Source organism: Lycorma delicatula, chromosome 9 (assembly GCF_047948215.1).
Source record: "Lycorma delicatula isolate Av1 chromosome 9, ASM4794821v1, whole genome shotgun sequence".
NCBI lineage: Eukaryota > Metazoa > Arthropoda > Insecta > Hemiptera > Fulgoridae > Lycorma > Lycorma delicatula.
In genome coordinates, this window is record NC_134463.1 from 11514959 (window position 1) to 11527443 (window position 12485).

At 27.4% G+C, this 12485-nt stretch overlaps 1 protein-coding gene across 2 annotated transcripts in view; it reads left to right on the plus strand.

Annotated features, from left to right (window-relative positions):
- Positions 1-12485, plus strand: part of LOC142330585 (uncharacterized) — a 56068-nt gene that overhangs the window by 30446 nt on the left and 13137 nt on the right. The gene's annotated exons all lie outside the window — the stretch shown is intronic.

A 12485-nucleotide genomic window follows, 5' to 3' on the forward strand; every position in this document is an offset into this window, starting at 1 on the left:
AATGAATTTTAATGTTTACAAGATTTTTGAATTGCCTATGATTCATTTCCTTTGTTTTATAAATTTAATTACTGAAATAATCAATCACTTTATATGTATCTGCTGAAAATTATGTTTCTTCTTTTTCCTGAAATTTCTTGGGTATAAAAAAAATACTCTGTAAAAAAGTGCCAGTGATCATTCTGATTTATAGGATAGCAGATACTGAAGCATTAATTATATGATTTTCAGTGTATATGAATACATTCATAGTATAATATTGCTCACTATGCATAAACTACAAAGGAAAATGTGTAATAAGTTAAATGCAAGTAAAATGTTACACGATACTTATATTAAATGTTAATATGTATTTGTAAATATTTAAATATACAGCATGTACGTTTTTGTACTATTTAGAAATCCAAAGCTCTAATTATTAAGACGATTAAACTATATCTATTTTACTTTGAATGTATTGTATAAACAAATTTAAAAACAGGTGGAGAATGTGATAAAAGTCTTATTATTTTCAGTCTGTAAATAAATTAGTGTAAAACTTGACACAGTATTGCAAAATGTTATAATTAAAATTAGAAATTTTTTTGTGCAACTTTTTAAGTATGAGACGTATTTCGGTTAATGTTTTCTTTATTATCTATGATTATTATAAAATATCTTAAACTGAGACTGATGCAAACAGTCTAGATTTATACATTTGTTAAAATTAAGTTTTTTGCATCCAAAAAACAGAAATATTTTTTACTATTTAATTTATTTTTTTCACTTCTTTTCAGTTATGTATTCAAGATCAATTGTACTTCAAAAAAATTTACCTATATATTTTTTTATTATTATTTTTATGTTCAAGCATCATTCTTCACTAAGTAGATTGACTTCCATAATTCTTTTGATTGTTTTTTTGGTTAAGTTCCTTTAGTGGTGCCATCTTAGGTATTTTGTCCAAATAATTTTTTTCATGGACGATTTGAGTATATATTTAAAGTTTTTAAATCATTCTTCCTTAGGATTGGATATTGTGCCGTAAATATGAGCCTAATCCCATTGAATTGAAGAAAAGTAGTTAGAAAACTGATTAAAAAGTGAAAACGTTTTATAAAAATTAAAGATAACACATTTTCTCATTCCTAAAAGATTTAGTTTCTACTTTGTAATCTTTTTCCTTATTTTTTAAGACCGTTAAAAAAATACTACCCATTCTAATATCTCAGAGAGGTAGGTGCATGGCAGTAGTTCTTTTTACATTATTTCTTGGCTGTCGTTTTCTTATTTTTATCACGATCGAAGTTTCTCACCACTTTCTTTTAAATACCTTTTATTCATTCTGAAATTGCTGAAAAACCAGACTAAAAAATAATATCTTTGAATTCTGTTTAGATTTTCCTTTTTTTGAATTCATTGCCAGATTAATTATTTATAAGTTGGTCGAGAGTATTTTTATTTGTTGCTATTTGTAACAAATTGAAAATTAATTGGTCATGGTGTATTTATGATTTCATTTTTATAAAACAGTATTTATGTTTTCATAATGTAAACACATTACTTTATTAATTAGTGCTGCGTCTATTGTTACAAAAATAGATGTATGCTTCAAAATTTATAATTGTTAGGATTGAATAACATTAAAGATAATAGACTGTTTTGTCCAGACCATTATCTGCATCAACCGAGTGATTATTTACATATGCATTTAAATTTGTTTTATCTTATTATGACATCTTATCAGAATGTTTATAGCGATGAAATCTATGAGTATATAAAAATTATGAATATTATTTCAATCTGTAGTAGTTTTTGAGAAATTGGGATAAAAAACCCCAAATTGCTCTACAAGGGTGTAAGATAAATAAAGAAAAGTTAGAAAAATTCAAGTTTTATTTACTACATTTGTCAGAAAAGTACTTATTTAATGTAAACAAAAACCAAATTCTTTTTTGGTGATGTGAAAAAATTTGTAAAACAAAATTTGCTGTTAAAAAAATTAAAAAAAACTAGAAATTACACAATTGTAAAATAAAAATAAATAAATAAAGATTACTTAGAATATAATATTTTAATTAATGACAGAAATACAATAAATTCTTTGAAAAATTATTATTTCTAAATTGGCAATAAAATAACAACAGCTGATCAACAATGCGCAATACTGTATTAGTTTAAATCATTCTGTAAGGTATATTAAGTATATCGGGTACTGTGAACGTGCTTTGTTAGCAAAAGTTTTCTATGAATTTTAGTTAGAATTTGATTGGTTTGCCATTGAAGTAATGACATTCCTATTTAAAACAGAGGAGTACGCTGATATGGTATTCATTTTGGTTGTGTGTAATATTAATGCTACAGGTGCTGCAGTAGAATATGAAATATGGTTTCCAGATCACAGGATTTCAGATCCCAAAACAGTTAGTGCAACTTTGAATCTTCAGGAAACAGGTTCACTATCTAGCAATTGTACCAGCTACAATGATCTGTCCAACACGATGCTGTTATTGATGAAATTATTAGCGATTCAGTTCAGCGCAATCCAGGTGTCATTACATGACGTCTTTCTAAATATTTATTTTCCATTCGAAGGTTTGGAAGACACTTAAACAATACAAGTTCTATTCTTATCATAAACAGCTAATTCAACATCTACACCCAGGAGACGGTTCGTCACTTCGCTTTGAGTTCTGCAACTGGTGGAATACAAATCGACAACTCTACAATCACGTTTTGTTTACCGACTAGGCAAATTTCAAGATTATATCAACAAGTTAGCAGTGAACATACATGGGCAGAAATTCTCATGAAAGAGTGGAAGACAATTTTCAACAGCGATTTAGTGTCAATGAATGGTGTGCAGCCTTCTTCACAATTAGCTGTTTGTACTGTTCACATTACCTGGTCAATTAAATGCTGAGGTCTACTTGTACTTTCTTCAAGAAGAATTGCTGCAGCTGCTTGAAGATGTTCCTCTAGTCTCCGCTCTTCTGTTGTGCCATTTCCACTCTCTAAAATCATTTCCCTGAGAAATGGATCGATCATGGAGGTCCACATGCCCAGCCACCAATTATGGATGAAAAATATTATACATAAAACAAAAATTTATTCTCGTGAGGAATTAGTTGTCTACATTAAAGAAATGTGTTGTTTGGCCAAAAAATGTGTGAAAATGGCGGTCTCATCTTTCAACTTTTATTATTAACTGGTATATATAATGCAGTTTGGTTTAGTTGACTGTTTCTAAATAAAATTTTAATTTTTCTAACTTTTCTTTGTTTCATCCAACATTTCTTAAACCATTTTGTTTAGAATTAAATTGTCAAAAAATTTTGTTTAAAAGTATTACCCATTTAAAAAAGTTACTGTATGTCAAACATAAAAAAAACAGGAGTTTTTACTATAATTTATTGGTTTTCACCCCAGATTTCTCAAAATCAACTGCATATAAGGTACTAGGATCTATTTTATTTGATTTTCCATGTCAAAAACTATAAGAAATTACTGATTTGGCTCCTTAACTAACATCCTAAAACTTCAGTTCAATCTCATTTCACCATTATAGCTGAAATCCGAGCAAAATTTTTCACTAGCATAACTCGCAAACAAAGCATTTAGGACATATATTTATCAGAAGTATTTACATTATTTTCATGAGTAGAATAGGTTATGAAAGTCCCAGCAGAACATTGTAATACAACCTATAAATATATATTTATTTACATGCTGATTCCAAATTCCACGGCAATCTCTCTGAAGATTGCCGTCAAAAGTCATTTGTTAGTAAATCTGTTTTATATTCATAAAAAAGTGAAAAATTATGTTTGTAAGTTTTGTTAGAAATCGTTTAATGAAAAATGTAATTACATTTAAACAATGTAATAATTAAATTGATGTAATTAATGTAATGTAATAATGAAAAATTATATTTAAATATTCATACTGAGCAAAATTATTTTGTACTTTTATCAAAAGATTTTAATCAGAGTTAAGTTTAAAAAGGCATCTTAATTGTATCCTTAATTGTATCCGTATTAGAGAATCCGTATGGTCTTCAAAAATCTTATATAAGAAATTTGATTAAGAAAAAAATTAATAGCATTTTTTCAAGTGTGCATAATTTAAAACAGGTATAATATTTATCCAATGCATATAATTTATTTAACATTATATTTTTCTCCATTTTGTATGTTACAACTTAGGTGTGGAGGTACCTTGTATGCCTCAAACACAGATTTATATATTACTGTAGTTTATAATATGCGGGTGATGTATGAACATTTTAAGCCCAGAACCAGTTCCAATTGGATAATTTGGTAGATGCTGAGGAATTCCACTAGCTCAGAAAAAGCAGTGTAAAAAAAATGCATATAAAGCTTACAAGAGAGACTTGTTATAAAAATCACAACTTTCATGTTTTTCATGAACATTGTTTTTTTAAATGCATTTTGATAAATAACACTGCTCATGAACGAATATAAAATTCTATAAAACCTGAAAGTTTACTTCTCATCACACGTCTTACATTTTAGGTAAATCCTAAATATTAAGTAGATTAAACAATAGTTTATATATATTTATATCTATTTTAAGAATTGTATTATCGATTAATTTTCAAATAGACATTCTAAGATATTTATTTTTTTATCTAATAAATAAATTTCCACAGAAAACAGGTTGCTTCTTTATTTAAAATGTATCATTCATTTTCGTAAAAACAAATCGATTGTATTATTGTATAACCGGATGCAAGTTTATTATTTATCTTTACTAATTATGATGATTAAAACTAAAGCTACCCACTTCATCCAACTTACATAGTGGGACTGTGTGTCTACATCCAGGTTTTGGGTTTGAATCTCAAGTTGGTTTTAAATTTTTTAATACATTACATAAATAAATTATTTGTAAGTACATGTAATTATTGGTTATCCTGTTGGATTTTAAATAAAAGATAAAATTGATTTATCAATATCTTTTAACTTTTCTATCTTTAATGGTCTATTAATTATTATTGTGTATGTTTGTACACAGCCTATACTCCTTATTCTTTTTTTTTCATTATCAGTGACGGGTAGGACTGCAGCACCTCCTGTTTCCACTTGATATTATCGATAACATTTAATAGAATGAGTCCTTTTTTCTCTAATTCTTTTTTTATACTTGTACAGTATATAATCCTTAAGCTTAGTGTTAGTATCCATCCCCCGGTTTATGAAAAAGATACAAAAATCTTTGTTTGGAACTGTGCGCTTCAAAGTTCCAGCAGTGTGGTGTTTTGCTGTTGTGTGCATGCACACATAGGAAAATGGATGGGGGGCTGCAAGGAAGAGAGAGCACTGTCGCTCCCACAGCACCGACCCTAGCATGCTAATGGAAGGTAGGTTTTTTTTAAATGTGTATGGAATGTTCCTTATTCATTCCCTTTTCTAGTTTAGTCGGTGGAAGGTATAATAAAGTCAGTTGACTTTATTATAAGCAAATAAATAACAGTAATATATTTGCATTATTTATTTTGTTACAATATTAATTTGCAATGTATGTTACTTTAATTGTGACCATAATTTATAAATGAACACATCAATAGTAAAAAAAAATCTAAAAAAGTGCACTTTAAAAATCTTAATTTTGTATTTCTGTCAAAGGAACTTTATAATTATTTTAATATGGACAACTGTTGTCAAATTTTTAATCGCACCAAATCCTTACAAAGAAAAATTTTATTGATATGATTTCTTATTACATAAAACTGTTAAAAATCTGTCTTTGAATGTTCAAGTGATTTAAAACATTTTATGAATTATTCATATTTTCAAAGTGTATTAAATAAATAGTTCATAAGTAACATCGATAACAGACACGAGAAGTAATTTTTTTTACTTAATGTATTTACTTTAACATTATTTCACATGTTTGTATTTAAATGATTAAAGATTTATTTATTGATTTAATTACAGCAAAAAGGAATTTTGAAAATCTAAAATACACAATTTAATAAATTACACGAATAAATAAATTAATAATATAGTTAATCGATTAAATAAATAAATTATAAAATACACAATTTAATAAAGAAAAATTAGATTTATCATAAAACATCTATAAAATAAATTTTTAGGCGGCTTAAAGTCACTGAGAGATTCATTGTTGTACTCAAGTAATAATGCTGTTTGATTAAAGGATTTAAATACATAAAAAGAATAATCAAATAATTGTTTATGAGAACTGGGTTTGTCATTATGAGACCACCTTTTCTTTGGCTTGTGATCTCACAGTCGGTCATTATATAGTGACTTTTGACAAAAAAAATAAAAATATGAAAAGCAATTCACTTTTAAAAACATTGAATCTTTTCTGTTAAAAGTACCTTCTTTAGTAGATTTAACAACAAGCAGTTTTGTTTATAGCATTTATCTTTAAAAGATTAGGAAGCCACTTAAATATGTATTAAATGCATTTTATTGTTATCAAATTTGGTACATCTGTAAATTTCTTACTGTTCAAATGTGTCAAAATCTTGGTTTACATATAAATTTTAATAACATTTTTACATTCTGTTTTTAGACATTAATGTGGAAAAAAAATCAGACCATAATTGGCATAGCTTATAATATTATAAAGCTAATATTAGGTTACAATAATATATTTAACAACAGTAGCTGTGCAAAAATTTCAGGTAATGTTACTGTTATTTTTAAAAAAATACATAAACTCACAAAATATTTACAAAACATTTATTAATAAGCATACCAACTGAGCGGTATAAAAATTAAACTGTAGTATTGGACTAAATACTGCTTTGGAGACTTGTACATTCAATTACAAATAGAAGGGCCTGTACAGAAATCATTCTAACACCATTCAATTATTTGTTTAAATAAAGTAAAAGTAAAAAATAATCTGAGCTCTGGTATTGTGAGCTATAAAAGTACGTAACTGGTGTCAGTCCAGGAGACCTCTATTTCATTTTTTTATCTTCACATTTTTTTTTATTCATGAAATTTGTTGCTCACAGATTGTTTAAACTTGACTATACAAACTTCAATTTAACAAAAATTTACATTAAATAAAATATAGCTATAAAATCTTAAAATATGTGTTCCTGCCAAAACCCTTTTAATTTCTTTATAATGCCAGTTTTTTTATAATTTTTTCCGTTTAAGCTTTTCATAGTATTTTTAAATAATCATAAACCAAGTATTAAATAGTAAAATCAGGAAAAAGTAAAATAGAACTTAGATTTTGATTTTAACAGTTTTTATTTTTCAGACTCATTTTCATTGTTGCAAAAAATTAAACTATATACTTCTAAATCTATTTACTAATGTAAAATTTATATAAAAATTATTTATTCACTGTACAAATATAACTAAGAAAAAAATAGCCTTAAAGTACATAAATATAGCGATTAAAAAATATAAATTTCACTACTTCATAACATGTGACACAAATTTTTTTTAGAACTTTCCAGACAAATTGGAGCAGTACATTTCTGACATGGATATTTGGTTTTCTTGTAGTTTTGTAGGGCAAAATGCACATATCTTCAGTTTTTCAAACAAATTGGGTATTTCTTGTGAATTTTCTGACACGTTCAACATTTTAAGGATCCTTTTGATTGTGAACATCAATTCGTGTGGAAGATTTTTAATGAGTACAGTGCACTTGCAGGTAAGTAAGTGACTCTGCCAAAGTCTTCATAAAGTCATGTTGAGTCATCTTATCTGATTGGGTAAATGACTGGTGAAGAATGCAAGAATTTACACCACTTCCCATGTCGACAAGCGTGAAGAAGATTGCCATTGTCTACCTCTGTGTCCTTCGACAGGTTGTGTAGTTTGCACACTTTTGATCAATTCGGTCAACACCTCCTTTGGTTAAGCTGTAAAATGAAATTATTTCAGGCTTATCAGTGTCGGGGTCATCATTCTGCGAGTGGTGCATTAATGACACTAATACAACAGCTTTCAACTTTTTCAGTACATACGAAAGAAGAGTAATGTTCTCAGTATAACCATAGAGAGATGATGTTTGCTTGCATTTTACTAGGCTAAAATTGAGGAAGAATTTATTTTTTATTTTTTTTAAGTTCCAACATATTTTAACTCTCTTTAAGAGCTTGTTTACTATTTCAGTTGAATTAAACCAATTGTCCACCGTGACATTTCATGACGTCTTCCTTCAATTGATTTGACGAGCCATTGTATAGATTGTGTTGGAATGCTGAATTTTTTCTCTTCAAAAGTTAAGAGTTTTTCTATCACTGCTTTTCCCTGAGAAAATATATGCGTTATATAAATAACAGCTCCTGGCCTCTGCCATACATAAAAATTTCACATCATACTTTGCTGGTTTTCGTGGCATGTACGTGCGACCCTGAAAGGGTAGTAACATTCATTCACGCAGACTGTAGGACCCAGTCTATAATAAACCTGTGAATTCTCCAAAAATTTATTAAAAATTCCAGATATTGCTGCTGTATCATCGTTTTTTTTCTCTCTTCTCAATCTATTGAATTGTTAAAGCATAAAGACACCAAAAGAAACAAAAATCTTTTTTTTTTAGTCATTGTGCAACGAAACACATCTCATCCTGTTCCATCTGTCTCAAGTAGTCAATAGATTCATTACTAGATTTGAAAGTAGCAGTATAGCGTAGCAAACCAATGAAAGTTTTCAGTTCAATCATATCTAGATCCTAAATGAACGATAAGTTTTTCTTTTGTACTTTTCTCTTAGTTTTTGTTATTTGTTCGCATAAGAATTTCCTCTAATATTTCTAGAGTAAAAAGAAGATTCCAAATGTCTTCTATGTGGTTTTGCTCCTAATAATTTTGCCTTTGGTTTCAATCTAGGTAGTTGCAAAATAATGTTATGCAGTCTTGTTCGTACATTAACAGATGGTTGTTCTTTACTCCACAAAAAAAAAATTCTCTTTCCCATAGAAACAGGAGTAGATATTACGTCTTGGTGCAGTCAAATTTTTACCTTCAGCTTCTTCCTCGATTTTTTCCTGTCCCTCTAATTCTTGGTTTGTATCATTTTCAGCCCTATTTGCTACATCAACTTCATTATTTTTGTGCTCTTTGTTCTGATTCTGTATTGTGATCACTTTCGCTTAGATAATCTGGATCATTTTCGCTATCATCATCCCCATCAAATTCTTCTAGCACATTTGAAACCATTTCTTCTAAATCCTTTTCAAAATTTAATCAGGTACCTTGTAAAACACGACACAAAGGACCTGGTTGTAGATCAATGGTATCATTACAGCTTATTTCACTTATATCATTCATTGTTAAAAAAATTATTATTAAGAAATATTTTACAGAACTAGAAACGAACTATTAAAATGGATAAAAAGAAATAAAATATAGGATAAAATAAATAAACAGTATAAAAAATTAACTGAAAGAAAAAAGTATTAGCATAGAAACTATTCAAATCAACCACTGAAAGCACTACGAAAAATGTAAAATTAAAATAAAAAACTACAGCAACGATTAAGTTAGTAACAGAACTGGTGTCATGCGTTTTTTTGAGACTGCCTCAAAAAACAAAACACAATAACTCACCACATAATATGACAAAAAAAAACATGATCTTCACAGCAAGTACTTCGCATAACAGCTGGAAGGTAGGTAAAGTGGGTCGACCATTGATCCAATATTTGAGGAAGGGGAGAGAGACAAAAAATGCCAGCAGTCTGTGAGATGTATGATACCAGTTAATGGTTAAACAAAAAATTACTATTAATAACATTCTAATTTTTTTTTTTAGTTATTACTATTAAAACTATAATTTACCTGCCAGAAAACCATCAGGTAAAGAATAATAAATAAATATAATACCATTTTATAATAAAAATTTCAATGTAGAAATGAATCAAATTTAAAAGTAAAAAAGAGAAAAAACAGCACTTCAAACTAAAACAATAATTTTTATTATTTTTCTTTTCTACTTTTAGAAATATATGGTGAATTAAAAACAAGTAATTCAGGAGGTAACAATCAAACTGGTTTGTCTAATTTTTTTTAAAACTAAGATTATTGCTTTGTTATTGGAATTAAAGTGAGAATCATTCGGTCAAATAATGCTTTTTCATATAGTAATTAATGTAGAAAAGTTAAATTTCAAACAGTACGTGTTTTGTTCATAACCAGATTTCATTCGTAGAGTGATTTTTCCAACTAACCAACTTCATTTTCAATCGGCTGATTGCACATTTCATCACAAACAAAAGTGTTCCAAGCCTGGTTGTACATCACAAAATAAAAAAATAAAAAAAACAGTTTTAAGAAGCATTCTACGTTTCCTACAAAGTGTTCTGAACTTCAAAGTGTGTGGCCATAGCTTCCTTCCTGCTGACAGAATTTTTAGCATCGCAGAATAAATCATACCGAAAAACCAATAATCTTGACCACAGAAGAAAGTAGTCTTTGCTGAAAACAATATCCACTCCTATAAAACAAGACAAATAAGCTGTTTTCGTAAAGGAATAATTCAGTATACAAGAAGGTTCTTATGATGATTCCGTTGCAGTTTTTAATTAATTACAAAACTTAAAATTTTTTTGTGTGTTAATATGGCTTTTGCAAAGTAGAAGTGTATTTTTAAATATATTTAATTCTTAAAGAAAAAATAATTTATTTCATTCTATATCGTGAAATAAAAATTTTCCATTAAAATGAATACATTTGTTAAAGTTACCATAGTAATCGTTAAGATTAAACATTGTTGAAACTATCATATCATAATATGGAAAACATTGTTCATTAATCAAAGATTTAAGTAAAGACATAATTTTCATAACAATATTAGTCAGTATTTATTTCAATAACTTCTTATGGTGAAATTTCTAATTCTCATAACATCACGGGGTAAGTCAATGTTGAATTTTTAAACGTATAAATCTTTTTTTAGAAAACCAAATTATTAGGTAATTAGAATAAGTTTTTCATTATTTGCGTGAGATAAATTTAAAAATTTATCTCACGCATTTTTATTAAATATCTTAGAATGTGTGATACTCTATTGCGCTGTATATGAACTGCTAAAAAATTTTAAAAAACTTATAAAGATAAGGTTTAATAAAAAACTTAGATATTTTAGTTAGATGTGTGTCTAATATTTGGTCAACCTCACATTGTCTAATTGTCTATTTCTAGTTCATATAAAATGCAGAGATAAACTATCAGCAATTGATTACTGTTTATTTTTAACTAATTTATTTTATTTCAAATTGAGATAAAAAAGCTCAGTTTGAACAAGTTGTTTATTAGATACTACATTTTTAATAGTAATCAAAAAATTCTGTAAAAACAAAAATTATTTCAAGCAGGCTAATGAAACAATTTGTAATATAAGGGTAATAAAAAATTCTCAGTTTTAGAGTAACAGGCAAAAAAATTCAGTCAAACTCAGTCTTTGGTTTAAATATACATATCACATCTTTCATATTTTTGACAATTACACTCTTCGTCACTCTCTTCTTCATCAGATGTTGGATGACCAAAAATTATTTCCTTTTACCACTGTAATCATTCATCAGCAAGTTGTTCACCATCCCAATTTTCATCAAATAGTTATATAGGAAGATTGTTGACGTGACTGGTTGTATGATCAATAGAGACATTTTCTAACAGAATTTTCTTAAAATTAATGTTTCCTTATTCCTTAATGAAACATTGTTTTTCTTCAAGTCGATAGTCCCACATCGTTTAACTATAATAAATTTTTATTTCTAACAGACTTTGTTACTTATTAATCTTTTTTCCTTTTAAAGTTCTTTTAAGCTTACTGATAGTTAATAATTTAGTAATATATATTTAATCCTTTAGTTTTAAAAAAACTTAATCTTTATCAAGTTACTTTACTTGTTCTTTAGCATTCAAAATACTCTTCTGTGGTCAAGATAATTGTTTTTTTCTGTAAAATCTTTTCTGCCTTGCCAAGAAAAACTACTATCAGCAGGAAAGAAAGGGATATTATATTAGGAACAATTTTGTTGTGATGAAATGTGTCCAGTAAATTCTAATAACAAAGAAGAATTTGCACATAGCAATAATCTGTTTGAAAAGAAGGATTAAGCACGGTTTGAATGTTACCTCATCAATTTAAAAAAAATACAGTTCTTAATCGTTCAGGCTGACAACTTCAATAAAATATTAACAAAAAAGGACAGGAATTAATCTACATTAAATAAACTACTTTCTAAAAGGTATTATAAATATTTTTTTTTATAAAATTAAAACTTTTTGTATGCAATCTTTCTTTTCGGTCATCACCTTTTATGAATTTCATTTTTCTACATCCATTTAAGAAATATACAATATGTATGTTACTTACAGACTTTGTAATTCATCTGTTAGGAAGGGCCACACAAGCTATATATAAAATATTATTCATCATAATTGATTAAATGAAGACAGTTAATTTAACTTTCGGTTCAAAACTAAAGGAAAATGTAAAATATTAATTTACCTTTCATTTAGTTTCAAAATC